This window comes from Notechis scutatus, chromosome 4, assembly GCF_049901735.1.
Source record: "Notechis scutatus isolate UNSWTSFEM ecotype Mainland chromosome 4, rNotScu1.2, whole genome shotgun sequence".
Lineage (NCBI taxonomy): Eukaryota > Metazoa > Chordata > Lepidosauria > Squamata > Elapidae > Notechis > Notechis scutatus.
The window spans coordinates 55,855,811-55,882,911 of record NC_142012.1 but is presented as its reverse complement, the minus strand read 5'-3'; the positions used below and the strand labels follow the sequence as shown (position 1 = coordinate 55,882,911).

The 27,101-nt window shown below is 38.8% G+C and overlaps 1 long non-coding RNA gene across 4 annotated transcripts in view; it reads right to left on the bottom strand.

The window, feature by feature from the left end:
* Positions 1–5,543: 5,543 nt before the first annotated feature.
* Positions 5,544–27,101, bottom strand: part of LOC148130751 (uncharacterized) — a 33,771-nt gene continuing 12,213 nt past the window's right edge. For 2 of the 4 annotated variants that reach the window (XR_015749278.1, XR_015749279.1), the window contains 3 exons: positions 14,681–14,834; positions 9,505–9,574; positions 5,544–7,571 (listed from right to left, as the gene is read on the bottom strand). This is a non-coding gene — a long non-coding RNA (uncharacterized LOC148130751). The remainder of the gene's footprint in view (positions 7,572–9,504; positions 9,575–14,680; positions 14,835–27,101) is intronic. The other 2 variants (XR_015749281.1, XR_015749280.1) reach the window with 1 other exon arrangement.

Here is a 27,101-nt window from a genome sequence, read left to right as displayed (position 1 = left end):
CATCTAGCCCAAGCAGGAGACCCTACACCATTTCTGACAAATGCAGTCCAATCTCTTCTTGAAAGTCTCAAGTGATAAAGCTTCCACAACTTCTGAAGGCAACTTTTGTTCCATGGGTTGATTGTTCTCACTGTCAGAAAATTTCTCCTTATTTCTAGGTTGAATCACTCCTTGATTGGTTTCCATCCACTATTCCATCCATTATTCCAGGTGCTTAGAAAATAGATTGACCCCTTCCTCTCTGTGGCAGCCCCTCAAATATTGGAACACTGCTTTCATGTCTCCCCTGTTCCTTCTTTTCCCTAGACTAGCCATGTCCAGTTCCAGGTCATCATATGTTTTACCCTCCAATCCCCTAATCATTCCGGTTGCTCTTCTCTGCACTTTTTGTAGAGTCTCACCCAGTGGTGGGATTCAATTTTTTTTTTTACTACCAGTTCTGTGGGCATAGCTTGGTGGGCATGGCAGAGGAAGGATACTGTAACATCTCCAGTCAGAGGTGGTATTTGCCACTTCTCCGAACTGCTCAAAATTTCCACTAGTGGTTCTCCAGAACTGGTCAGAACCTGCTGAATACCACCTCTGGTTTCAATATCTTTTTTATAGTATGGTGACCAAAACTAGATGCAGTATCCTAGGTGTGTTCTTACTAAGGCTTTATAGAGTGGTATTAGTATCTCCCTTGATCTTGATTGAATCCCTCTTTAATGCAGTTTAGGATTGCATTGGCTTTTTTGGCTGCCATTGCACACGGCTGGCTCATATTTAATTGGTTGTCCACTAAGACTCCAAGATCCCTCTCACAGCTACTGCTGTTAACCCTGGTTTCCCTTACTCTATATGTGTACTTTTGTTTTTTCTTGCCTAAGAGTAGGACTTTACTTTTCTCTACATTGAATTTCATTTTGTTAGATAGGGCCCAGTGTTCAAGTCTGTTAATTAAATAAGTATGATCCTTATTCTCATGATTAGTACACTTATAATTGCCTGATACACCATTCATCATTCATCACTCTGTCTTTTCATAGTGCAGCAGACTTGTAGCTCTGGAAAGTCCTCCACCTTTTAAGATATAAAGGTGGAGGTAGAGATGAAAGCTAAATAAAATTAGAGGTTATTATTAAATTGTTTTTCCTTTTATCATGTGTTTCTGTACCCTGTCTTTTTCCACCTTTTGTCAGTAGTCAATTAGTTAATGTTGATCCTTGCCAACAACAAATAGATATAAAATTATATTTAGCCCTCAATGGTGTGTACACTTGCTCTGGTCCAGATATAGGGATTCTTGCTAGTGTATGCTTGGTGCAAACAAAACTGGAAGATACAATTATTTTCCACCAATGACTAGCCATCCCAATAACCAAGATTTTGCCCAAAAGAGCAATTCCGAACAGCTTTGTTTTTATGGCCTTCCTAAATAGTAGGAGACAGAATTCCTTCCGAAGCTCTTTGGTTGCTCTTTTATATCTTTTGCTTGTATTGCTACATATACAGTTCTTGTATGAAATACATTATGAGAACTTCTTCTCTGAGAGGATTCAGAAAAGTCTAGTTAGTCTCCTGGAAGCTCACTATAATAGAGAGTGAACTGAAGTGATCTACTTTAGGTAAGGCTCTATTAAGCATGTGCTAACATGTCACAAGGAATTTGTTGGATTGTATTCTTATTTTGTTCTCTTTGTGGCCTGTATGATCCTTCAATAAAAGAAACACAATATGTGGGTGTCAGTAACCTGCATAGAGAAATGTGGATGTTGTTGATGTCCAGATGGATCTCAAGAGGTTGTTTATACTTAGAGGCATTGGTATGGTATGCAAATAGTTAGCATTCAGATGTGGAGTGGGAACAGCAAACTGGCTCTGTAAATAGAGGAAATAACATGCTCCTAACTGTAGCCATATTCTTTAATCTAGAAAACTGATGGTTGAAATGAGCCAATCTATTATTTAGTCCATTCAGGCCCCACTGAATTCTTAATGAGCAGTGAAGAGCATTTTGTGTGTTTTGAAGAAGTAGAAAAACGTTGCCCGCTCAGAACTTTTGAAAGGCAGAAGTTATTCAGGGGATATATTAAATTTTTGTTTACTTCTGCTAATTTCTTTGCTCAGTGCACGAACTGCTTTGGCCTTTCCACTCAGAGAAAAATTATTTGCTGCTTCTCTCCTTGCACACTATAGTGGAGAGTTTAAAATCACAGAGTGAGAAAATAACAGAGTTGGAAGGAGTCTCGGGGAGCTTCCAGTCCACCCCCCTACTCAAGCAGGAGACCCCATACCGTATCAGACATGTGGCTGTCCTGTCTCTTCTTAAAAACCTCCAGTGATGGAGGTTTGCCTTCAGGCCAGTGATGGACTGAAGGCAAATTGTTCCATTGGTTGATTGTTCTTAGTGTCAGGAAATTATTCTAGATAAGGAGCACTTCCTTTATTTAATTCTTATTGAGTTTATATCTTTTTAAACTTCTCTTTAACAGAGTTGGAAGGGACCTTGTAGCAGGGCTGAGCTTCAAAATTTTTAGCAGTGGGTTCTGTGCCCAGTTGCTGGGTGGGTGTGGCCATAGTGGGCGTCGCCTAGTCAGCCTCCTGCACCATGGTGGCAGGGATTTTTGCCCTCCCCGGGCTCTGGAGGCTTTCCTTGAGCCTCCAGGAGAGTGAAGACAGCCTCCCAGGCTCCGGAGGTTCTCTGGAAGCTGGAAACAGGCCCATTTCTGGCCTCCCCAAACTTCCAGGAGGCCCATTTTTCACCCTCCCCAAGCCTCCGCATGCGTCCTGTACTTACTTGCATCCAAAATGGGCTGCATGGGGACTCCTGGGAGGGGTGAGGTGGGGTGGGCGGGGCCAGACAGGAGTGGGATTTGGGGGTTCTCTGAAGTGCACAGAATCCTAGCTAGGGGCTCTCCTGAACCCCTGCGAACCCTCAGCAGCCCAGCCCTGCCTTGTAGGTTATCTAATCCAGGGCTGTCAAATCCCAGCCAGCGGGCCAGATGCGTCACACACTGGCCACACCCATGCTGAGTTTAGTGAAGGGGGAAAAAGTCCTGATACATCACATGATACTGCCTTGATGATGTGAGTTTGACACCTCCAATCTAGTCCACCCTCCCCCTGTCTAAACAGGAGACCTTACCTCATTTCTGACAGGTGGCAGTCCAGTCTCTTCTTGAAAGCCTCCAGGGATGAAACTCCCACAACTTCTGAAGGTAACGTCTGTCCCATGGGTTGATTGTTCTTACTGTCAGAAAGTTTCTCCTTATTTCCAGGTTGAATCTCTTCTTGTTCAGTTTCCATCCACTATTCCTTGTCTGGCCTAGAGGTGCTTTGAAAAATAGCTTGACTCCTTCCTCTCTGTGGGAGCCCCTCAAACATTGGAAGACTGCTCTCCTGTCTCCCTTGGTCCTTCTCTTTCACTAGACTAGCCAGGCCCAGTTCCTGTAACCTTTCATTGTATGTTTTAACCCACTAAAACGGTGTGCCTAGGCTGTCCTAAGTATCTTAAAATTCTTGAACATAAATTAGGAATGTCCCTTGGTTGGTAGCCTGAGTTTAATTGATCAATGATTAATCGATTGAAACAAAAAAGCATGAAAACAAGATAACATGTAATAATACTATTCATATATTTTCTGTCAAAATATTCATTCTGGATGACTATTTGGGGGGCAGGGGGGGAAGGAGCTATAAACTTTATTTTTGAAATGTAGAATAATGGAGTTGGAAGAATCCTTGGAAGTCTTCTATCTAGCCCAACCCTTGCTCAAGCAGGAAATCCTACACCATTTTGGACAAAAGGTTGTCCAATCTCTTCTTAAAAGCCTCCAGTGATGAAGCACCCACAACTTCTGAAGGCAACTCATTCCATTGATTTAATTGTTCTCACTGCCAGGAAGTTTCTCCTAAGCTCTAGGTTGCTTCTCTCCTTGATTAATTTCCGTCCATTGCTTCTTGACCTGCTTTGGAAGATATATTGATTTGACCCCCTCTTCTTTGTAGCAGCCTCCTCAAATATTGGAACACCGCTCTCGCCCCTAGTCTTTCTTTAAATTAAACCAGACATACCCAATTCCTGCAACTGTTCTTCATATATTTTAGCTTCCGGTCCCCTAATCATCTTTCTGTATTTTGCCTTCTGAAAGCATAAATAATCTACTGTCTCTGTTTGCTTAGGGGTTATAGAACAGTTCATATAAGAATTTTTTGCAGATTTTCAATTCTTCCAGTATTCTGAACATAAAGATGTGTTTGCATTCAAATGGATTAATCTAATACCATGTTATAAATCATTTTGCATCCTGCCACATCTGCTTATTCAAATGCATTCACAAGAGCTGAGCTGGCATCATTCCAATTTGATTCTATGTGTCAAAATGATCCATATTTGTTATTTGGAACAATAAAGGAAAGGGCTTTGGAGGGAAATGCATCCCTGTAAAGGTGGAACCAATGGACGTGGCAAAGAAAAAGAATAAGGTGAGATAGACTGGTTTCTTGGGATCCTTTCTAGATAAGGAGAAGATGGGAGATCACCCACCTATATTCTGGAGCACCACAGCTTCTCATGTGGAAACTGCAGTATAGTGGTATTCTCTGGTTTTTCTTCTGTGAGATGACAGAAGAAGTCATATTATTTGTAATTATGGCAGAACCTTTCATTTATTTATTTATTTATTTAAGTTTTATTATATATTTTTTTCCTTAATATACATAACTGTTCATAATTATACGACATCATTGTGTACTGGTTGCATCAAGTCCCTTCCCCTCCTTCCCATCATGTTATACACATCCTGTAACTGTCGCTTGTATCCTTACGATCTATATTGACTGTTTCCTAGTATTACTTGATTGCTTATTGTACCCTATGACTATCATTAAGTGTTGCACCTGATGATTCTTGACTCTTGACAAATGTATCTTTTCTTTTTATGGACACTGAGAACATTTGCACCAAGACAAATTCCTTGTGTGTCCAATCACACTTGGCCAATAAAGAATTCTATTCTATTCTATTCTATTCTATTCTATTCTATTCTATTCTATTCTATTCTATTCTATTCTATTCTATTCTATTCTATTCTATTCCATTCCATTCCATTCCATTCTATCTATTCTATTCTATTCTATTCTATTCTATTCTATTCTATTCTATTCTATCCTATCCTATCCTATCCTATTCCTATCCTATCCTATCCTATCCTATCCTATTCTAGTTAAAACTATCATACAGTATAATCTCTCCATCATATCATACATCCAACTTGTCTCTATTAATTCTACCATGATATATTATTACAATCCTCACTTGGTGCACTTCATATTGTACAGTTCAAATATATACTTTTTTACATTGTTTATTTTTACATCTTCCCCCCCGTATATATGTGTTTTGTTGATGTTCTGTCCTTATTTAACACTAATCTCTGCTTCTATTATTTATCCAATTATACAAAATGTCCCATGTTAAGTAGTACTCTGATTCCTCTTTATCTTTAAGTTCCATTGTGTGTCCATTTTGGCACACTCTAGTATTTTTTTTAATTACTTCCTCTTCTGTAGGTGTCCTTTCACTTTTCTAATTTTGTGCATATAAGATTCTAGCGGCTGTTACTATATGTATGATTAAATATGTGAGTCTTTTATTGTATTTCTTTGCTATTATCCCTAATAGAAATTGTTCCAGTTTCATATCTACTTGTTGTTTCGTCATCTCTTCTAGCCAATTCTTTATCTTCAGCCAATGTTTTTTCACTGCCGGACAGGTCCATCACATGTGATAATAGGATCCCAACTTTTGTTTTGGTAGAATATTTTAAAAGATACTAAGTTTGTAAACAAAATCCACATTCTGGACAGAGACAATTGCTGATTTGAAAGAAGGGTCAAAGAGGCCATCTATATTAAGACTGAACAGTCTCTTTACAGAAGGGGACAAATATAACACCTCCCATCTCCTGTTTACAGCACAATCCTTTCAGCAGTTCCAAGAAGGTTCCAGACCCATCTGAACTCTGATTCAGGTGACCCTGAGGGCACAGATAAAGCTCAACAACATTCAGAAAGAGTTCTAACGGCCAGATGACTGGCAGGAATATAAATCCTTCCATTCTCCACCATTCAGGCAGAATGGAAGAAGCTTCTGGGATGAGAAGTGAAACATCTTCATGCAAAAATTGGAATAATGCTATCATGTGATGGCGCAGTGGTTAGAGTGCAGTACTGCAGGCTACTTTTGTTGATTGCCAACTGCCTGCAATTTGACAGTTCGATTCTCACCAGGCTCAAGAGTGACTCAGCCTTCCATCCTTCCGAGGTGGGCAAAATGAGGACCCAATATGGGGGCAATATGCTGACCCTGTAAAACTGCTTAGAGAGGGATATAAAGCACTGTAAAGTGGTATATAGGTCTAAGTGCTATTGCTAGTCCTTCCTTCCTTCCTTCCTTCCTTCCTTCCTTCCTTCCTTCCTTCCTTCCTTCCTTCCTTCCTTCCTTCCTTCCTTCCTTCCTTCCTTCCTTCCTCCCTTGGTGGTTAGAATGCAGTATTGTAGGCTAACTCTGCTCACAGTCAGCAGTTTGATTCTGATTGGCTCAAGGTTGATGCAGCCTTCCATCCTTCCAAGGTGGGTAAATGAGGACCCAAATTGTTGAAGGCAAGAGGTTTACTCTGTAAACCGTTTAGAGAGGGCTGTAAAGCACTGTGAAGTGGTATATAAGTCAATGGGCTATTGCTATCATGTCTCTCCTAGTCCTTCTTTTCTCTAGACTAGTCATACCCAGTTCCAGTAATTGTTCTTTGTGCTTTGGTGCAAATTATTATTAGCCATGTTGAGGAAAACTATGGCTTGGAGCCAATGTGTGACTAACCCACATTTTCTTAATTGAAGTTGTTAATTTCCTTGCCGCATCTCAGATGCTTTTTTTTAAAGAAAAAAACTCTCACCGTCCTATATTCCCCAACGTGCAATTAAGAAATGCAGAACTCAAGCACAATTAATAAAGTGATTAGATTACATTTTGTTTACCATTTTGTTTTTCAAGCATGATCTTTCAATATTGCTGTTTTTTTCCCCTTTTATGTAGTAGACTTGAATATTCAAACATGGTTCATGATCTACATAAAATATAATAAAGCCAGATTTTTTTCCCCTGCAATTTTTCACCCATATTATTTCAGTAGATTCTGAAACCATAAAGAATAATTGGTGGAAATTGGATGGATTTTCTTTTCTGATGTATTTTCTTTTGTTTCAAAAAAATTCAAGATTTTCACTTGAAATTTCACTTTCCACCTTGAGATAGGCTTTACATTTTGATTTTTGTTTTATCATCCCCATTTTCAATTCTCTTTCCTAGTTTTTCTGTTGTAATAGTCAACAGGATAAGGGGCAAATCCTCTGTCCTACAACTTGCAAAACAAACCAACAAAAGAAACCAAACAGTTATTATCTGATGTTCTATTTGTGTTACTGATGTTGATTGCAAAGACTTGGAAAGCAATCATGATGTTCTTTCTGTTTATGTTTTTTTGCTTCTTGGAATAACTTGGAAATATTCCTCTATCCATCTGTTTGCCCATCTGAAAGCAAAAACATAATGCAGTTGTTAAGAATATCATTATAAATGACAACACATAGAAGAAGGGGAGTTTAAAAGTAAGAAAGGAACAATTTAATCCAGTGGTGGGATTCAATTTTTTTTACTACCAGTTCTGTGGACGTGGCTTGGTGGGTGTGGCTTGGTGGGCGTGCAGGAGAAGGATACTCCAAAATCTCCATTTCCACTCCACTCCAGGGGAAGGTTACTGCAATATTCCCATTCCCTCCCCACCCCACTAACCTGCTTTCCAGCTCCTTTATCCTGTGCAGGGCAACAAAAGAAGACCCAGACAATCAGCTGGGACTCGGGAGGCAGAGAATAGATGAGGGTGGGGCCAATCAGAGGTGGTATTTCAAACTAGTCAAAATTTCTGCTACCGGTTCTCCGAACTACTCAAAATTTCTACTACCGGTTCTTAAGAACTGGTCAGAACCTGCTGAATACCACCTCTGATTTAATCATATATCTATCTCTGTATCCATCTATGCATCCATGCAAACAGAGACGAAACAGAGAGGGAGGGAGGGAGAGAGAGAGACAGAAAGACAGAGACAGAGAGAGACACAGAGAGAGAAGCAAAATGTTAAATGACAGCTTTTAAAAGGCTTGTGGACTTCAACTCCCAGAATTCCTCTTCCAGTCATGTTAGCTCAGGAATTCTTGGAGTTGAACTCCACAAGTCTTAAACTTGCCAAGTAACACAACGCCAATGGCTACATGAAGTGATCCTTGAAGTGATCCTTCAATAGATTTTGAAATATATCAGTCAGGGATGACCAGTCAGTCCAGTTTGCTTGATGTCATTTGTATACATTTATATGGACATAAAGTGCTGGGATAATATCATGACCTTCCACTGTAAATTCATTAGTTGGAATAAGTTATTTTGAAGCAGGTGGGAAGGAATAATTCTTGAGAAATTAATCTTTGACCATAAGTAGCCTACTCTACAGTTGTTTGAAGAGGTGTAAAGAAGCACATGTTTGCAATGTCTTTAATTAAACCACATGCTGGTACGTAGCTAGGATCTGATTATTCTAAATGTTCCAATGCAGCTTCTAGCACATACATTAATAGCTGTTGTTGCTGGGTTAGGTATTGAAAATTATAGGGCAATGTGGTAATTAAAATGTATAGTAGATATTTTAGTGCAGGAACTGTTTTAGCATTTACAAAGAACATTTTTAGTCTTAATTAAAGCTAAGATTAATTAATATACTTTTTTCCCATACAGTATAAACTTCTGCATTTTAGGTGGGCTGAACTAATTATTAGATGTGTGCTAAGAATGGATCATTAATTTATATGATGTAGTGATGTAATGACTTTCTTTGGGCTAGATGCTATTTTATATATTAGTTTTTGTCCCAAAAAACAAGCTGGATTTTGTAGATGTTTAAATAAGCTTGAATTTTATTCCAACGATTAGAAACAAGAAGACAATGAAAATTAATATTGTGCCCTTACATGCCACAAAACAGATTCAAGTTATACACCTGCAAGAATCTTCATCCCTTCATTCATTAAATATTTCTCTTTCTGCATTTGAATGAGCATTTTACTAATGGAAGTCAAATTTGGAAAACTACTTAGATATTTTGACTGCTTATAATAGTCTCTCCATTTTGACCATACATCAAAAAGCGATTGCTCTATTATTTCTATTTTTATTGTTAAAAATATCAAGAGCAATTCACAAATGTTCGGATAATTTATTTGGAAGTCCATTGCTAAACTGTGGACAAGCAATTGTAAGTTTGGGCTAGGATAGTTTTGCTAATTGATGGTCTTGCTAATAGATAGTCTTACTAATTGATAGCTTGATAATGATAGTGAATTGATACACGATAACCAATCCTCTGTTTCCATTAAGATACTAAAAAAACAAGATTGTTCAATTTATTGAGCATTACCTTTCCAAGTATTTGCATGGATTATCCACATATTTACATAGATTGTCAAGCAGAAGAAAGGCTGGAAAACCTGGAATGAAATAATGAAACTTGAATTGATTTTAATTTTTGCAATTATGTAAACACTATTATTAGAGTTTGTTTGAAAGTAAGGGAATTGACTGCTCATATCTACCCATTTGAGAACACACATTTTATAGAACTGTTTTGCCTTGTGGGGAGGGAGAGAGAGGGAGGGGGGAAGCACTAAGAGGTTTTGGGGGAAAATCTGTTCAAATTTCATTTTCAGTAGAAGTTAATCACTCAGCTATATTTCTAGTTTATGTTGATTTACATTTATGTATAAGCAACGAGTAGAAGGTATAAATCCTGAATCTAGATTGGAATGATTTGTTCCTTTTGAAATTGTCAGAAAGCTAAACAGTATCTCTAGAAAGGGATGAAGGGAGGAACGAAGAACAAGGGATGGAGGGAGCGAGGGAGGGAGGGAGAAGAATAAGGGAGTGAAGGAGGAATGGAGGAAGGAAGGAAGGAAGGAAGGAAGAACAAGGGGGGGGAAGGAGAGAGGGAGGAAGAGAGGAAGGTTAGGAAAGAATGAAGGAGGAAGATTAGTTTACTAGGATGTAGAATCTTAATTATCTGCCAGGTTATGTAAACAGGAATGTGGGGAGATATTTTTTATCCATTCTCAGCTATGTGATCAGAAGTCCAGCTTCCACAGGGCTAAGTTCAACTAAGATGCACTACTTTGAATTCTCTAAGTGGATTGGTCTGCAGAAAATAAGATTGTCTACAAAATCAACCCTGCAGTGCTTATATCTGCTCTATAAGAGCAACAATCTTAGGCAGGTGTATACTTTGGAAAACTTTTTTCCCCTCCTTCAGATATTTTATGAGAGAGAGAGTGAAGGAGGGGAGAGGGAGGGAGGGAGAGAGAGAGAGAGATGATAAATGAAAGACGACAGATGACAGATGACTAATGGATGGATAGATGAGTGGATGGATGGATTAATGGATGGATAGATGGATGGATGGACAGATGGACAGATGGAATGGAATGGATGAATGGATGGAGTAGAGAGAGAGAGATACACACCCTGAGAAAAGCAGCTAGCTTTTCAGCTATCATATATCTGAGAATGGTTAAAAGCAGCTAGCACTGTGAGCTGGAAGGCCAAACCTATGAAATCTCAGTTAAATGAAATGGAAAACACTGATATTAGAATTGGCTCTAGAATTGGTGCATTGGTTTACAAAGTAACTAATGATCCCACAGTAGGCACAACGTATGTTGAACACATCATGTTCCATGAAACCAAAAGTTCAATTCAGATAGTGTTAAGCAGGGGTTAGGTGTGACTTGGTGCACACAAAGAGATGGAGTCCAGGTTCTCTCTCTAAGTCAATTTTAAGAGTAAAGAGATTCAGATAAGGAACCACCCTCTACCAGAAATTTAATTCATTGGCTTCTATCAAAAATTGAACCTAGTGACACAGTGGTTAAAGTGCACTATTGCAGTCAAACTCTGCCCACAGCCTTATGCACTCCCCTTATGGACCTCTTAGGAATGGGGTGAGGTCAATAGTGGATAGTTTGAGGTTAAAGGAGAGGGGATTAGAGGATGTAACAACAGAGTCAGGTAGTGCATTCCAGTCATTGACCGCTCTGTTGCTAAAGTCGTACTTTCTGCAATCAAGTTTGGAGTGGTTAACATTGAGTTTGTATCTATTGTGTGCTCTTGTATTGTTGCAGTTGAAGCTGAAGTAGTCATTGACTGGTAGGATATTGTAGCAGATAATTTTGTGTACTACGCTTAAGTCCAACCGTAGGCAGCGTAGTTCTAGGTTGTCCAAGCCCAAAATTTCAAATCTGGTGATACAGGGTATTCTGTTGCGAGCATAGGAGTGTAGTACTCTTCTCGTGAAATACTTCTGGACTTGCTCAATTGTATTAATATCAGATATACAGTGTGGATTCCAGACAGATGAGCTGTATTCGAGTATTGGTCTAGTAAAGGTTTTGTATGCCCTAGTTAGCAATTCAATATTTCCAGAGAAGAAGCTTCATAAGATTAGATTTACAACTCTTAAGGCCTTTTTGGCAATGCTGTTACAGTGAGCTCTGGCGCTTAGGTCATTAGATATGAGTACTCCTAGGTCCTTCACAGAGTGAGGGCCATCATGATCTATTGGTATTGATATGTACATATCTATACAGTGGAGTATGACATAAGGTATTGTGATACCCTTATCTCTCTGCTTTGAGCAGCTTTGTGTGTCATGTGCTGAAAACACTTCAAATATGTAACACTGCAATCATCTTGGCAACAACCCTAGGATGGATGTAGTTCTATTTTAGCTATAATTTGGGTGAAGACTGAGATATCGCAAGGCGCTTAAGGACTTTGGTAAAATTGACAGATACAAAATTGGAACCAGAGACTTTTGTGACAGGAAAAAGACAGAAACAAACACTAGCATAAAGAGAAAAACATTACGTTAAAATAAAATGCAGGAATAGGTATCTATTTTCCACAACAGGAAAATATATTGTGGAAAGAGAACAACGGTTGCATTTAAAGAAGAAAAATGGATAATAGCCATTTCTGTTACATCTAATCTATTATTGCACTTTTGTGTTACACTAGATATGGGCTTCTGTTTGTACATGTAATGTTAAGGCAACATAAATAACATATTGCCATTATTGTTTTAACTCCCTGACACCAGGAATTATACTTTTCTTTGCCTTCATGTACTCTGTCTAATTTGTTGATTGTTTATGATAGAAGACTGAGAAAATTTAGTTAAAGGCAGGACTTGCGTTTTGTTTTATTTGGGTGAAGAATGTTGAAATTCTCAACACAAATGGAGAAAATGGAAATAAAATAAAGGAAAGAAATAGAATAAAGAATACTGGCAAATGATTGAAATGAAAATGAAATGTTTGCAGAAAGAGCAAGTAGACTGGAGAGTGAGTGTGGGATTTGTGGATATATGAAGCAGAGGCCTGATACGATAGACAGCCAAAGTTCTCACATGAGGCACAAATGACCAAGGTTGTGTGAGAGGTTTTCTGGCTTTCTGGAACAGGCTGTAATTGTCAAGCACTGGGGCAATCAGGAGATTCAGGCAGTTCAAAGGAATATAAAGATGTATTGCAAGCTTAAGCTCTCTACAAGAATCTGACCAATTAACAGTCAAGAGAAATGAGCAGGAAATAAGAAAGACATTCAAGGTGGGCTGGACTTAGATCTCTTGTGGGGGCACAGGGATTCATGACTGATGACACATTTGACCCTTCCCTCAGTTTCAGCCTGGTCATCTCCTACAGTATGGAGGATTGTATACAAATTGGAAAGGTAGAAGGAAAGGAAAGAAGACAATGACCATCAGTTAAGGTGGTGATGTGTCCACTATCAGGAGAGTTGAAAGAACAGGTTGTGAATAGATTGCCATAGATAACATATATCCATTGCTAAAATAATCATTAAAATATGTTTTGCAAATGAGTGAGCAGTGCCGGAATAAGAGAATCCAGCAAAGTGACTGGAAGTAAGACTAAAAGTGGTCAAATTATTTGAGACATTGAAGTAAGGGAAGACTGGAAGGAATTGAAGAGTTTTGATAGATCCTCCTCCTCTCCACAAACCTCTCTCTCTTCTAGCACTGATGATATTACCCAGTTGGGTAATGAAACATCTGCAAGAAAACAACCAAGCTCAGAGAGCACCAAGGACCTCATAATTCTCCTCCTCCTCCTCCTCCTCCTCCTCCTCCTCCTCCTCCTCCTCCTCCTCCTCCTCCTCCTCCTCCTCCTCCACAAACCCCTCTCTCTTCTACTACTGATATTACTTAGCTGGGTAATGAAACATCTGCAAGAAAACAACCAAGTTCAGAAAGCACCAAGATGAGTTAGCATGTACACTGTGTAACAGATTCCACACAAGGCTTGGAAGCAGAAGAAAGTGAATGAATGTTTTCATTTATTTATTTAGTTGTTTGCTTGTTCATTAGATTTATTTATCTTTTTATTTATTTGTTTGTCAAATATGCACAAGATAACAAGTATAGGTATGAACATAAACATGAATAAAGGAAGTAAATACAGATAAATGGGGACAGTAAGACAGGGACAGTAGGCATGCTGGTGCACTTACGCACACCCCCTTTAAGGACCTCTTAAGAATGGGGTGAGGTCCACAGTAGACAGTTTGAGATTGAAGTTGTGAGGCTTTGAGGCTGTAACAACGGAGTCAGGTAGGGCATTCCAGGCATTGACCACTCTGTGGCTGAAGTTGTATTTTCTGCAATCGAGTTTGGAGTGGTTTACTTTGAGTTTGTATCGGTGTTTGCCCATGTATTATTGTGGTTGAAGCTGAAGAAGTCATTGACAGGCAAAATGTTGTTGCAGACAATTTTGTGTACTATGCTTAGATCGGACCGCAGGAGGCACAGTTCTAGATTGTCCAAGGCATAGGGAATTTTGTCTCTCATCTCATCTAGAGGTGTCTCTGGGCAGCAATATACAAGGAACAAACAACTCCCTAGCTCTAATTCTACTTACTCTCAAGATAGCCCTTATACATCCTTGAAATGGGATCTGCAGACAGAAATTAAAAGTCAACAGCTACGGTAACTTTATTCTTCCCTAGCAGAGGGCGAATTTTCCCCAGACAGGTGCTGTTTGTTTGGCAGCTGTCTGGCTTATGCAAGATGGGAAGGATAAGAACTTAAAAACAGAGAATGTAACAGACTTCATAAGTAAGCAGTGCCTGCTCACAATTTTAGCCGTTAGTCATAAAAATGCTTCCATGTTATCTGCAGGAACAGCATGGCAATCACTTCCAGTAATATGATGGAAATTCTATAAACTGTCCCCAATACTTTGAAATACTTTATAATGTTAAGGGCATTAACATTTTTTAAAAAGTTCTGAAAGGCAAATATGAATTTAAGTCCCATTCAAATCAATCAGTATTTGTTCCCCCTAAGACTGAAATCCAGATATACCTAACAGAAACTGATTTTTCAAAGGAATAATGATCTCTCTCTCTCTCTGTCTCTTTCTTTCCCTTCCCTGCTTTTTGCTATTCCATTTTAAAATATAATGGACCTATGGGAACTTACTTTATGCATAATAAGCGTGTAGAAAGAAAGAAAATCTGTTACTTACTTTGAGATAATGTTCATTTCTCTGCACTCTGAAAGTAAGGAACTTCACCCCTGCAGTAGGAGTTTACCTCCAAGGCAAGCATACACAAGTGAACCACAAATTCATTTTTAATACAAATACAAAGTGGGCAAGAATCCCATTTATGGGTCAATTCCTAGAAGGGGAGAAATATTAAAAGAAGACATTGTAGTTACTTAACCTGCTTAACTGATTGCTAATTTCCTAAGAATTTCTAGCCATTGGAAGAAGAATATTAGATAATTGTGGTCTCATCAAAAAGTCCTAAATAAATCATTGTTTGGTATACTAAGCTGTGTTCACTAAACTGTTAATATTTGTGTGATGTTTAGATAACTTTACTTTTTAAGGCATGCAATTATCTTTCCTAAAAATAACCTGATGACAGATACTTAACAAAGATATTTTGTAAGCATTGGAAGAAGCAATATGTTTTATTTATCATTGTTTAGCATGGATTTGCATTTATTATTTATGTGCATAATTTATTTAAACATTTACATAGCCACCTGTCTTACCAAGATGACTTGAGGTAGCATTAGAAAAAGGATTAAAAGCAAAAAAGCCCCCCACACAAAATAATACATTTTTTTTTTTAGAAAAATGAATATTTTTTAAAAAAAACAATAATATATTGTGTTACTCCTTGGGATTGAAAAATCATTCCAGCTTGCACCCAGAAGTCACCTTGGTGTTTATGCAGCTTGCACAGCAGAGGTATTTATATGAACACTAACCAATAACCCGACATTGCCCGAGTATTTAGTTATACTAATCCTGTATTAGACAGGAAAAGCCCTGATTTCGGTGACAATTAACTGGAACAAACATAATTTCTAATCTTGGATTTTTCCCCTTACCAGAGAGAGCCCCCTTGTGAAGCTGTTACCATGGCAACTCCACAGTGCTGTGCAGTAGAAGCCATGTTAAGGCAGTACAGTAGAAGTCATTTGAAGGCACAACAGGCTGTATCTTAATAGAACACACACCCCGAGGGGTGTTAGTGGTGTCTTACCCCCCACAGTATTTGTTTCCAAAGAGTAAATAATCTGTGCACCAAGTTTGGTTGAAATTGCTTGAGGTGTTCCAGAGTTATACCGGAACATACACACACACATTGTGCTGTTGCGTATTTGACCATTTGTAGCTTCTGAATACTTAAGCAGTGATAGGATTCAGCCAGTTCACACCACTTTGGGAGAACCAGTTGTTAACTTTCTGACAGTTTGGTGAACTGGTTGTTGGAAGAACTTATTAGAGCAGAGAACTAGTTGTTAAATTATTTGAATCCCACCACTGTGCTTAAGCATTCCCCAAAAGATGCTTAATTTTGTGGGTGGAGATTCATTCTCCAAGCTTGTAGGTAGGTTTCTGAATTTTCATTTCAAGGGTTAATGAAGCATTCGGAAATCAATCCACTAGTTCAGAGAACAAATCTCCACCCTCATCCTACATCCAAGGTACAGATATTTGCTTAATTGTTTCAGGCAAGCAAACATTTTAAGTAGATTTAGTGTCCCATCTTTCCTGATCAGGAATTTTTGTTGTTAAGCCTTCCGATCCAGGAACAAAATCCCACTAAATTCTTATCAAGTTTCATCAGACCTCAGCAAGGAATTAATCATTCTCAGAGAAAAGAATAGCAGTTCCAAGTGGCTAGGTCCACCCTGTTATGGATTTTATCAGCAGAAATTTCATCAACTGGAGTAATTGAGAAGTCTTAAGTAAGAAATGTTGCCAAGACAAAAGTGAACTCAGGCAGAATTTATATATTGTTCTTGATCAAGCACATATTCAGCATTCTTATTCCAAATAGTTAAGTGACTTTTGTTAATTTGCTCTTGCAGAACTAGCGAGTTGGGAAAAAAAAAACCACTGGCATTCCAAATCAGAACAAATCTCTAACTTGGTGGGCTTCCAGTACCTTAAAGAGTAAGAAGCCTAAATATGAGTTACAAAGACTGAGTTGGAGCTGGGTAGTAGAAATGACAGGAAAAAAGTGAGCATTTTCCTGATGAATTCACTGCAAATTTCACCAAAATCTACTGCTAGATATTGTAGTGTGCTTCATTTAATTTAGTTTACTTTACTTTATTGTTGTTGCACCTTGTATAACGAAATTAAATACCATCTTCAGTATACATTATGACTATGAAAATAAACACAAACATGCATCCTTCACATTCTATACATTGAATTGAAAACCCCTGATATTGCATTAATATTGCACTATACAGAAGAATTCAGTAGAGCTGTTTTTTCAGATAGAAGCTGTTTTTCAGCCTATTTGTCCTTGTTGTTATTATCCTGTACCATCTGCCAGATGGTAATAGTTAAAAAAAAGAATGCTCAGGATGAGATTGGCCTTTGAGAATGTTTTGAACTTTCTTGAGGCAGAGGGAGCAATAAAGCTCTTCCAAAGATGGGAGAGGGCAACCCATGATCTTCTGGGCAATGACGTTAACCCTCTGGAGTGCTGTCCTATCTGCCACTGTGCAATTGGCAAACCATACACAGGTATAATCTTTGCTTCTATTTGCTGAAATCCTATGTGACACACACACACACAATTTTTTTGGGTAACCTTTCTTCTTAATAGGCTTAACTGAGAAATTCTAGTAATGTAGATTTGTTGTTGTTAGTCACGAAGTCATGTCCGACCCATTGTGACCCCATGGACAACGTTCCTACAGGCCTTCCTGTCCTCTACCATCCTCCAGAGTCCATTTAACCTCACGCCAACTGCTTCAGTGACTCCATCAAGACCCCTCATTCTCTGCCGTCCCCTTCTTCTTCTTTTGCCCTCAATCATTTCTACCATTAGGCTCTTCTCCAGTTACTCCTTCCTTCTCATTAGGTGGCCAAAGTATTTGAGTTTCCTCTTCAGGCTCTGGCCTTAATCTGTAATGTAGATTGCAGATGTATTGAAACTTGAAAAAATAGGTTTCACTTTGTTCACCATACCCTTTATCTTCAACCACTGATTTAGAGAAAGAAAGTTCAGCAGGTCAATTATTAAGAGAAAATCTTTGAAACTTTCAGATCCGGTTCAATGTTTTCCTTCAGTTTTATGATCTTCACCCAAAACTGCTCCAAGGATCATAGAAAGAAGTGAAAGTATCTTCAAATATTTCTAGTCGTACAGGAGTTCCATTTTGCTGCACTGCTGTTTCCAACTTGCTGACTGCAATAGATTGAAACAATGACATTTTGAAACAAACGGAAAAGGCACAGGTAGGGCAACAAGAGATATCTCAGCCCACCAAAGGAATGGGATGGAGAAAATAACTCAAAAGAGATCCTCCTCAGTTCTCTGGAAGTAAAAGCAATGAGGAGGAGAAGTGTTTTAAGACTTTCAAATTTTGTTACTATAATTTGATGTTCTGTTTGGCAATGATAGCAGAAGGCTGTTTAAGAAGGTAAGGAATGGGAAGCAGGGGTGATCTGCTACTGGTTTGCCCCAGTTCAAGTGAACCGGTAGCTGATTTTATCATTTTTTAATTACCAGTTTGGTGAACCAGTAATTCCCACCCTTGGCTGGCCTTGCCACCCCCCGCTTGCCCCTCCCAGGAGTCATTGTGTGGCCTGTTTTGGCTGCCAGGTAAGTGTAGGGCCCATATGGAGGCTCAGGGAGGGCAAAAAATGGGCCTCCTGGAGGCTCAGGAAGGCTGGAAACAGGCCTGTTTCCTGCCTCCAGAGGGCCTGCGGAGCCTGGGGTAGGCCATTTTCAGGCCAGGAAAGCCTCAGGAGCCTGGAGAGGGCGAAAACGGCCACCCTGCCATGGTGCAGGAGGCCGATTAGGCCACACCCACCATGGCCACACCCACCCATCAACCAGGCAGACAATCAGTTGCTGAAATTTTTGAAGCCCGCCCCTGTTGGGAAGTCTTTCTCACTTTTGCTTTTAAGACTCCCAAGAACATTATCATACAAAGGCATGAAATTTAGTGTGAGCTTTTCTTCCCAAGTGATTGTCACCTAATTTGGATGTATTCCAAAACTAGCTATTTTGATTCAAGGAAAAGGAAGTGATAATCAGGATAAATTTAGAGATGTCATGTTATTGTTTAATTCAACTTTAGACTTTAGCTCAAGCATCCAGATATTTTAAATAAACCTTTATTTTGGTTAATTCTTTCCTGCAATTTAGAAGTATAGATGTTGCCTGTCTTAAAACATAATCCATGTTCCATTGGTGAATTTCAGCAATCACAGTTTTATTACTGCATCATCATAGCATAAGTTACTGGTCTAGGCTGCAATTCACATTGCTACTAAGTGCTAAAAGCTGTAATGTTTTATGTATAACATAAAACATTTATTAAACCAGTAAATTACCAGCCTCTTCTTTCCGTACAAGCCAAATCTGAATGCTTAGACACATTATTTTAAAACAGTGTATCAGATTAAAATATATAGCTATAAAACTTATAAATAATAATTATTGTAAAATCTAGACTCCTTAAGAATGAGATTACAAGTGAAAATGATATTGGTTTTGCATTACAGAATATTAACATATTAATTAATGTTTACTCCAAAAAGCAAGTAATTATATTTTTATGTATTTGCCAAGATACTTTCATATATAAACAGCTTATGCTTCTAGTTAATTGGCAGATTGCATTCACAAATAAATGTTATGCATAAATTTCCTTTCTCCGAAATAATTCTCTGTATAATTTGGTCAAATTATTCCATTACTATTAATCATAAGTAATTCATTTCAAAACTGATGGGTACTACTGTGTTTCTCCAACAATACGGCCTGCACCAATAGGAAGGCCCAGCATGTTTTATTGGCATAAAATCAAATTAAGTCCCTCCCCCCAAATTTAGGCCTATTTTAAAACGTGCAAAATAAGGGGGAAGGGTGGGGGGACTTGCTGTTAGGAGCGCCCTGAGGGCAGCAATTCCTCACCACCAGCTGCTCCTAATGGGCGATCATGGCAGAGCACGGAGAGCTCCCTACTCCTGCCAAGCACGTTTGCTGCAGACCCGAGACCTTCAGTTCTTGCCGCTGTTGGTTTCCCTTCTGCCCATACTACCGCCACGTTTGGAGCTGCCACTTCTACATTTGGAGCACTGCCGCCATTTGGAGCTGCCACTTCTGCGTTTGAAGCACTGCCACTGTTTGGAGCACCGCCGCCGTTTGGAGCTGCCGCTTCTGTGTTTGGAACCCCACCGCTGTTTGGAGCACTGCCGCTGTTTGGAGTTGCCATGTCTGCATTTGGAGCTGCCGCCGTGATTGGAGCTGCCGCTTCCGTGTTTGGAGCACTGCCGCTGTTTGGAGCACTACTGCCATTTGGAGCGCTGCCACCACTCCAAACATGGCGGCAGCTCGAAATGCGGAAGCGGCAGCTCCAAACGTGGCGGCGGTGCTCCAAATGGCGGCAGCACTCCAAACATGGAAGCGGCAGCTCCAAACGTGGCTGCAGCACTCCAAATGGCAGTGGCACTCCAAATACGGAAGCGGCAGCTCCAAACGTGGTGGCGGTGCTCCAAATGGCGGCAGCACTCCAAACACGGAAGCGACAGCTCCAAACGTGGCTGCGGCACTCCAAATGGCAGTGGCACTCCAAACACGGAAGCGGCAGCTCCAAACGTGGTGGCGGTGCTCCAAATGGCAGCAGCACTCCAAACACAGCGGCGGAATGGGCAGAAGGGAAAGCAACAGCGGCGGGTGCCAAAGGTCTTGGGTCTGCAGCAAAGGTGTTTGGTGGGAGTAGGGAGCTCTCTGTGCTTCGCCATGATCACCCGTTAGGAGCGGCTGGTGGCGAGGCTGCCCACGGAGCACTCTAAATGAGGATGAAAGGGGGGGAATTAAGTCACCCCCGAAAAGACGGCCTAGCCATTTTTTCGGGGCTCAAAAAAAAAAAAAGGCCTGGCCTTATTTTGTGAGAAACACGGTATTAGACTTACCAAATATAGATTATATATCTGTCACATTGCCTACATGGCAGGATGCATCTAAATAATTCACACTACCACTCATTTACTCCAGAATTTTCTCCCTTAAACCTAGTGAGAAAATCCTTCTGTGCAAAATATTTTATGACTGTCTTGCTAGTTTGATTTTTAAAATTAAAGTTTGTTCATAATTTATACCATAAAAGAGAATACCTAACATGCAATCAATATTTAACTAGTTCTGTTTTCTATAGCCAGTAAGAATAAAGTTCACCCTTGGTCTAAATTGAAGAATTACAGTTGACTTTACGGACTGGTATATTGCCTAAATCTTTATCCACTCATTCAATTCATCTTTGTTGTGTCATAAGTTTATGAAACTTTTTTTAGGAACTATTAATTAATTTGTTTCAGTAATTCAGTTAAGGTTGTAATTATTCAAATGTCATGGAGACACACACACACACACACAGAGAGTACGTGTGTGTGTGTGTGTGTATTTGTGTGTGTGTGTGTGTGTTGGGGACCTCTAATTCTAAAAAGGTTGGAATCAGAGGTGGTATTCAGCAGGTTCTGACAAGTTCTGGAGAACTGGTAGCGGAAATTTTGAGTAGTTCGGAGAACCGGCAAATCCCACCTCTGACTGGCCCCGCCAACCCCATCTATTCTCTGCCTCCCATCGAGTCCCTGCTGATTGGCTGGGTCTTCTTTGGTTTCTGACACTTTCTTCACCTACACATACAATATATAATGTTTTTATTCAGTAGTGTAAAGAAGTCATAGTGTCATTATAGCCTTGAAATAGACCTAATATTTCAAGTAGATTAAATGGCTTTTTTTTTTTTTCAGAGCAATCGCTCTAAACTTGTGCATTTGTTCTGAAATTGTGAAAATAAATAAGAAAAGCAGCCAAAGAGTTTCCTTCATAACATTGTAATAAATTCTACAGGGATTAACACTGAGGACCCAAAAGCTTTCTCAGTTCCGGAATATATTCCCCCTCTATCTATAAAATTTGATCGCTGTGTTTTCTAACCAGGAAATGATTTATATGCAAAAGCATGACACACTGAGAAATATAGCTTAATTATAGGTTTCCATCATTTTTTGAATTCAGTATTCGGAAGTATAAATATGATATATTTCAGTTCTAGGAAATGTGTGGTGAATCAGAAAGTTTTATGCTTAACATTTTTACCTTGAAATAATATATAATATCCTTATCCTTATTAATCAAATATTCTTTTTTCTGTAAAGTTCTTTTATTCTGGACCGAGGTCTAGGTTTTTAGTTGTAAATCTTCTGCAAGCTCTGATAATATTTTGACTGTTAATACTACTCTATAGGTAAACTGGTTCACATCTATTTAGAAGCATGGGTTTCAGACGTGGTATTCAACCGTTCGGACCAGTTCTGGAGAACCAGTAGCAGAAATTTTGAGTCGTTCAGAGAACCGGCAAATCCCACCTCTGACTGGCCCTGCCCCCATCTATTCTCTGCCTCCCAAGTCCCAGCTGATCGGCTGGGTCTTCTTTTGTTGCCCTGCACAGGAGAATGGAGCTGGAAAGCAGGTTAGTGGGGTGGGAATTGAGATTTTGCAGTATATCCTTCCCCTGGAGTGGGGTGGAAATGCAGATTTTTACAGTATCCTTCCCCTGCCACACCCACCAAGCCTCGCCCACAGAACTGGTAGTAAAAAAAAATTGAATACCACCACTGATAGGTTTCAACCTTTCCTAACTACAGCATATATAACAAGAGAGAAGAGCTTCTGGTCTATGGACTTAATCCACTTCACCAGTCTAACTCCTTGTTAGCAGTGTTCCAATATTTGAGGAGCTTCCACCAAGAAGAGGGGGTCAACCTAGTCTCCAAAGAAGCTGAAGGCAAGACAAGAAGCAATGGATGGCAACTAATCAAGGAGAGAAGCAGTTAAAAACTAAGGAGAAATTTTCTAATAGTTAGAACAATTAATCAGTGGGACGTCTCGCCTTCAGAAGTTGTGGGTGCTCCATCAATGGAGGTTTTTAAGAAGAGATTGGACAACCATTTGTTCTTCTGCTTGAGAGGTGGCTGGACTACCAGACCTCCAAAATCTCTTCCAACTCTTTTATTATTTTATTGTGGCACAGTGGATCTTGAACAATCTCCCTTCTTCCCAATTTTGCTACAACAGGAACCATCTCTGAAGATATTCCCATGCTTTTTTCAAAATGAGCACTATTATAATTTTGCTCTTTTCATTTTCAATAGTAATCTTTAAAAATAATCCTACAAATGACCTTTGTTGATTTGTATTCTGTGACTCTTTTTTTTTTTAAAAAAAAGACCGCATTTGATATTTTTTACATTTCATGGGTTGAAATTCTGTTAAAATTGTACCTGGACTATTTGACGTCTCTCTCATGGTCCCCTTCCTTCTCAACTAGCTTCAACTTCTTGCTTCCATCCATGGATAATTTTGGTTTTCAGAAGCTACCAGAGAAGACATGATAGAGCAGAGACCTACGAAGTAAGGGTCTAAATGATTCGGAGAACGTCTAGATCTCTTTCTCACCAAAGCCTGCAACATATTTAGGGAAGCTTGTGAGCTGTCCTAGATATATTCCAATCTACTTTTTTGGGGGAGGGGAGGAGGAAGAAATGATGTAAACACATCTCTCTTTCCATTTCCAACATGCTGGGCTGCAGCCAGCAGAGCATGAGATTGAACAGAATGAGCTGTCATTGGAGCACTCCAATTTGACCTTCAAACTGCTCATAAATGAACTGGAGTTTTGTTTCATCTCTCTGAAAGCCATGCTGTTTAAATGGAGACATACTGGAAAAGGAACAGCGCTGCCAGAAATGGATTTAAAGTGCTGCACTAGAAGCTATGCTTGGGATGTAATTCCAGGAAGGTTAGCATCAGCACACTCAAAACCTTGTGAAAACATAGCACAATATAATTGTGTGTTATCTTAGTTCAGATGATTAATTGATGGTGCACACCTGGCTTTGACATATGTTCCAGATCTGTAAGAAGGTAAATGAATTAGGTATCTGAGATAGTTGTCACACTCTGAAGTTTTATATTACACACTAGGGGGGGAAATTAATGTTAAGTACACCTCCTAAAACTTAGCACTGAGTGAAAGATTCCAATATTCCATATGAAGTAAAGTCCTCCACTAGATAGTTTATCTTCAACTGAATTGTTTTCTTATGCATTTTTAAATCAGGAAATGTTGTTATTAGCTCACCTTCAAAAAGGAATATTTGAAAACCTGCCTCTAAAATTTGAGTGTACCTTTTTAAATATAATACCCGCATCCTTACATATATTAGATCAGTTGCCAGTGAAATTACCTTCTATACATAAATTGTGTGTTTGGGCCTTTAAGTCAGTGTTGATTGCCCAGACTAGTCCTTGCAGTATTCTTGGCAAGATTTCCAGAAATGGTTTGCCACTGCCTCCTTCCTAAAGCTGAGAGGGAGGGCTGGCCCCACTGACTCTGTGCCTTAAGGCTGGACTAGAACTTATGATTTTGAGTGGGGTGCCTTAGCACTACACCAAACTGGCTCTATAACCTAATTAGGAAAATGCAAACCCAAATATTTATAAGAATTGGGCAAATTAACATAAAACTATTTATAAATCAGACATTCATTTTTTTAAAAAAATGCAACAGCTTCTATGACAATTTGATTGAACTTCTCAATCAAACTTTTGGTCCATCTAGTTCAGTTTAGTGTGCTGACTCTATAAACCTTCAAATAGCTTCTATATCCAGAAATCCTGGGAACTAAGCATTAAAGCTCCTGCAAGATATTCCATCACAGAAAATGTGCTTTGCAAACGTTGTGCATTGCTGGGCTGAATTAATATTTAAGAATGGTTTAGCATCTACGCTCCCAACAACAAAATAACAATACTCTATTGCCAAATTATGTTTTATCTTATATGAAAATCAGATTCTTCAGTTGGTTGCTTCTAGAGACCACTAGGACAATGCAAACCAAAGATGAAATCCAGTTTGACACCCCTGCAATAAGAGTTACAGAGCAAATTGTCACTTGCTAACACTTGTATATCTTGGGTTTTTTGTATGAATAGGAGGAACCCTAAGAAGAATATTGTTTATTAAACATGAGAAAAGTGCCAAGAGGCCTATAAAGACAAACAGAATCAAAGTTTGGTTTTGTCCTAATTACCATATTTCTAGGAACAGTAAGCATGTTCAGTTTATCAAACAGTAGATCAGACAGTTCTGCAACTGAGGTCTCAAATGAAAATTAGCTCAAGTTACCCTCCCATTCTATTCAAGAATACAGAAAGAGGCAATTTAACTCTGATTATACAAGATGATTATACCAGATTTGTGGTTTCAGAAAACAAGATCCAATTTTCAATCAAATAGTATTGTTCCCCAAAAATGCATCTGAAATATGCATTAAAAGTCTCCATAGAATGGAATTAGATGGTAACTATCAGCTTTATTGTACTTTTAAAAAAAAGTTTTGGACATTGTGTTGTCAATTAAAAAAAATTATGGCAAGAGACCAACCAGAGCACATAGCTTGGTTTACGATTTGTATTGATCTTTCCCTCCAAGAGGTATTTAGGAATCTGTACAGGTATTTCAGTTTTTCACAGACTTTTTTCTTCTTCAGGAAGTGCAAAGTAATCTAAATTCCGCATCCAGCTTTGGTTGCCATCTTATATGGAGTGCCTCGATATTCAATATACTTTTTGCTCCAGTGTGACATCATTATGAGGTCATTTTAGGTCCAATATCAGTTTACTGATAATTATAACTTGTGTTCTATTAACAGAATAATAGAGTTGGAAGGGATCTTGGAGGTCTTCTAGTCCAACCCCCCAAGTAGGCAATCCTATACCTTTTCGAACAAATGGTTGTCCAATGTCTCCTTAAAAAACTCCAGTGATGGAGCCCCCATAATTTCTGAAGGCAAGCCCTTTCACTGATTAATCGTTCTATAAGGACATTTCTTCTTAGTTCTAGGTTATTTCTCTCCTTGATTAGTTTCCATCCATTGCTTCTTGTCCTGCCTTCTGGTGCTTTGGAGAATAGTTTGACTCCCTCTTCTTTGTGGCAGCTCCTCAGATATTAGAACACTGCTATCATGTCATCCGTTACTCCTTCTTTTCATTAGGCTATATACACACCCAGTTCCTGTAATTCTTTGTATGTTGTATGTTTTAGCATCTGGTCTCCTAATCTTCTTTGTTGCTATTCTCTGCGCTCTTTCTAGAATTTGTGTGTGTGTGTGTGTGTGTGTGTGTGAGAGAGAGAGAGAGAGAGAGAGAGAGAGAGAGAGAGAACTGGATGCAATATTCCAAATAGGGTCTTACCAATGCATAATAAAGTGATACTAACAATTCTAAAGCATTAGGCCCTGAATAGGACTACACTTTATAAATTTTATTATAAACTGGTTGTAGGATATTTTTTAATAATAATCTGATCCATGTGACACAATTAGTCAATATCTTTAAAGTTTATTCATAGATGTCATGGATCCTCTCTTGAATGTTTTCTATTCAATGAAGTATGTTAAGAAGGTGCTAGAAGAATTTGCAAAGATGTCAGGATTATCAATTCACATTTGAAGTTATTTCTTCAAACCCCTCCTAAAATTCAAAAGAGGCATCTGGAGACTTAAAAATTCTAATAGCATATAAACCTTTAAAATGTTTAGGGGTCAATATTACAAAAATATTAAGAAATACATTTATAACCATACTGCAACATGGGGGGGAAAAACTGGCCTAAAAAGATACACCAATATTTTAGGATGAATTGCAGCTGTTAAAATGTCCTTGCAAGACACCTTTTTTAAAATTCCAATGCCTCCCAGTGGAAATTTTGAAACAGATATTAAGACATTGAGAAGTGGGTCTGCGGAAAGAATTTGTTTTCATGGAGCGATGGTGGTGGTAAGAAGTGATTGAAGAGATTGAAAGAGAATCTATAAAAAAATTATATATATAGACCTCTGTAGCGAGGAGGCTCTGGAATATATAACTTAAATATCTCTCTATATATATTAGCAAGCAGCACAGTTAGGGCACATTATTTTGTTCATCTTAACAAATCTATCTAAAACTGGATCAAAGAGAAACAATATCACAGCCAGATACTGTTATAAATCTAAATTAAAATAACATTAATCATGGTTTTAGAAAACTGAAGTTCTATGTTTGGAAAAAAATTGCACGCAGTCTTGACGAAGAACACTTCTCCTCCAGCACTTTTCAATAGCATACATAGATCAGGATGAACATTCTGGTCTGGCTCAAATAAAATTTGAAGAGGTTTTAACCTTTATAAGACAAAAGATTTCTACTGCAAATGGAAGCTGTAAAAATAATAACAATGGCAATAACAAGAAGAAGAGATCAAGAAATGATTAGGTGATTATTTGCCATGGTTTTCTGGTATCAACTTGAATCTTATTAGGTCATAAAGATGTTATAGTTTCAACCATT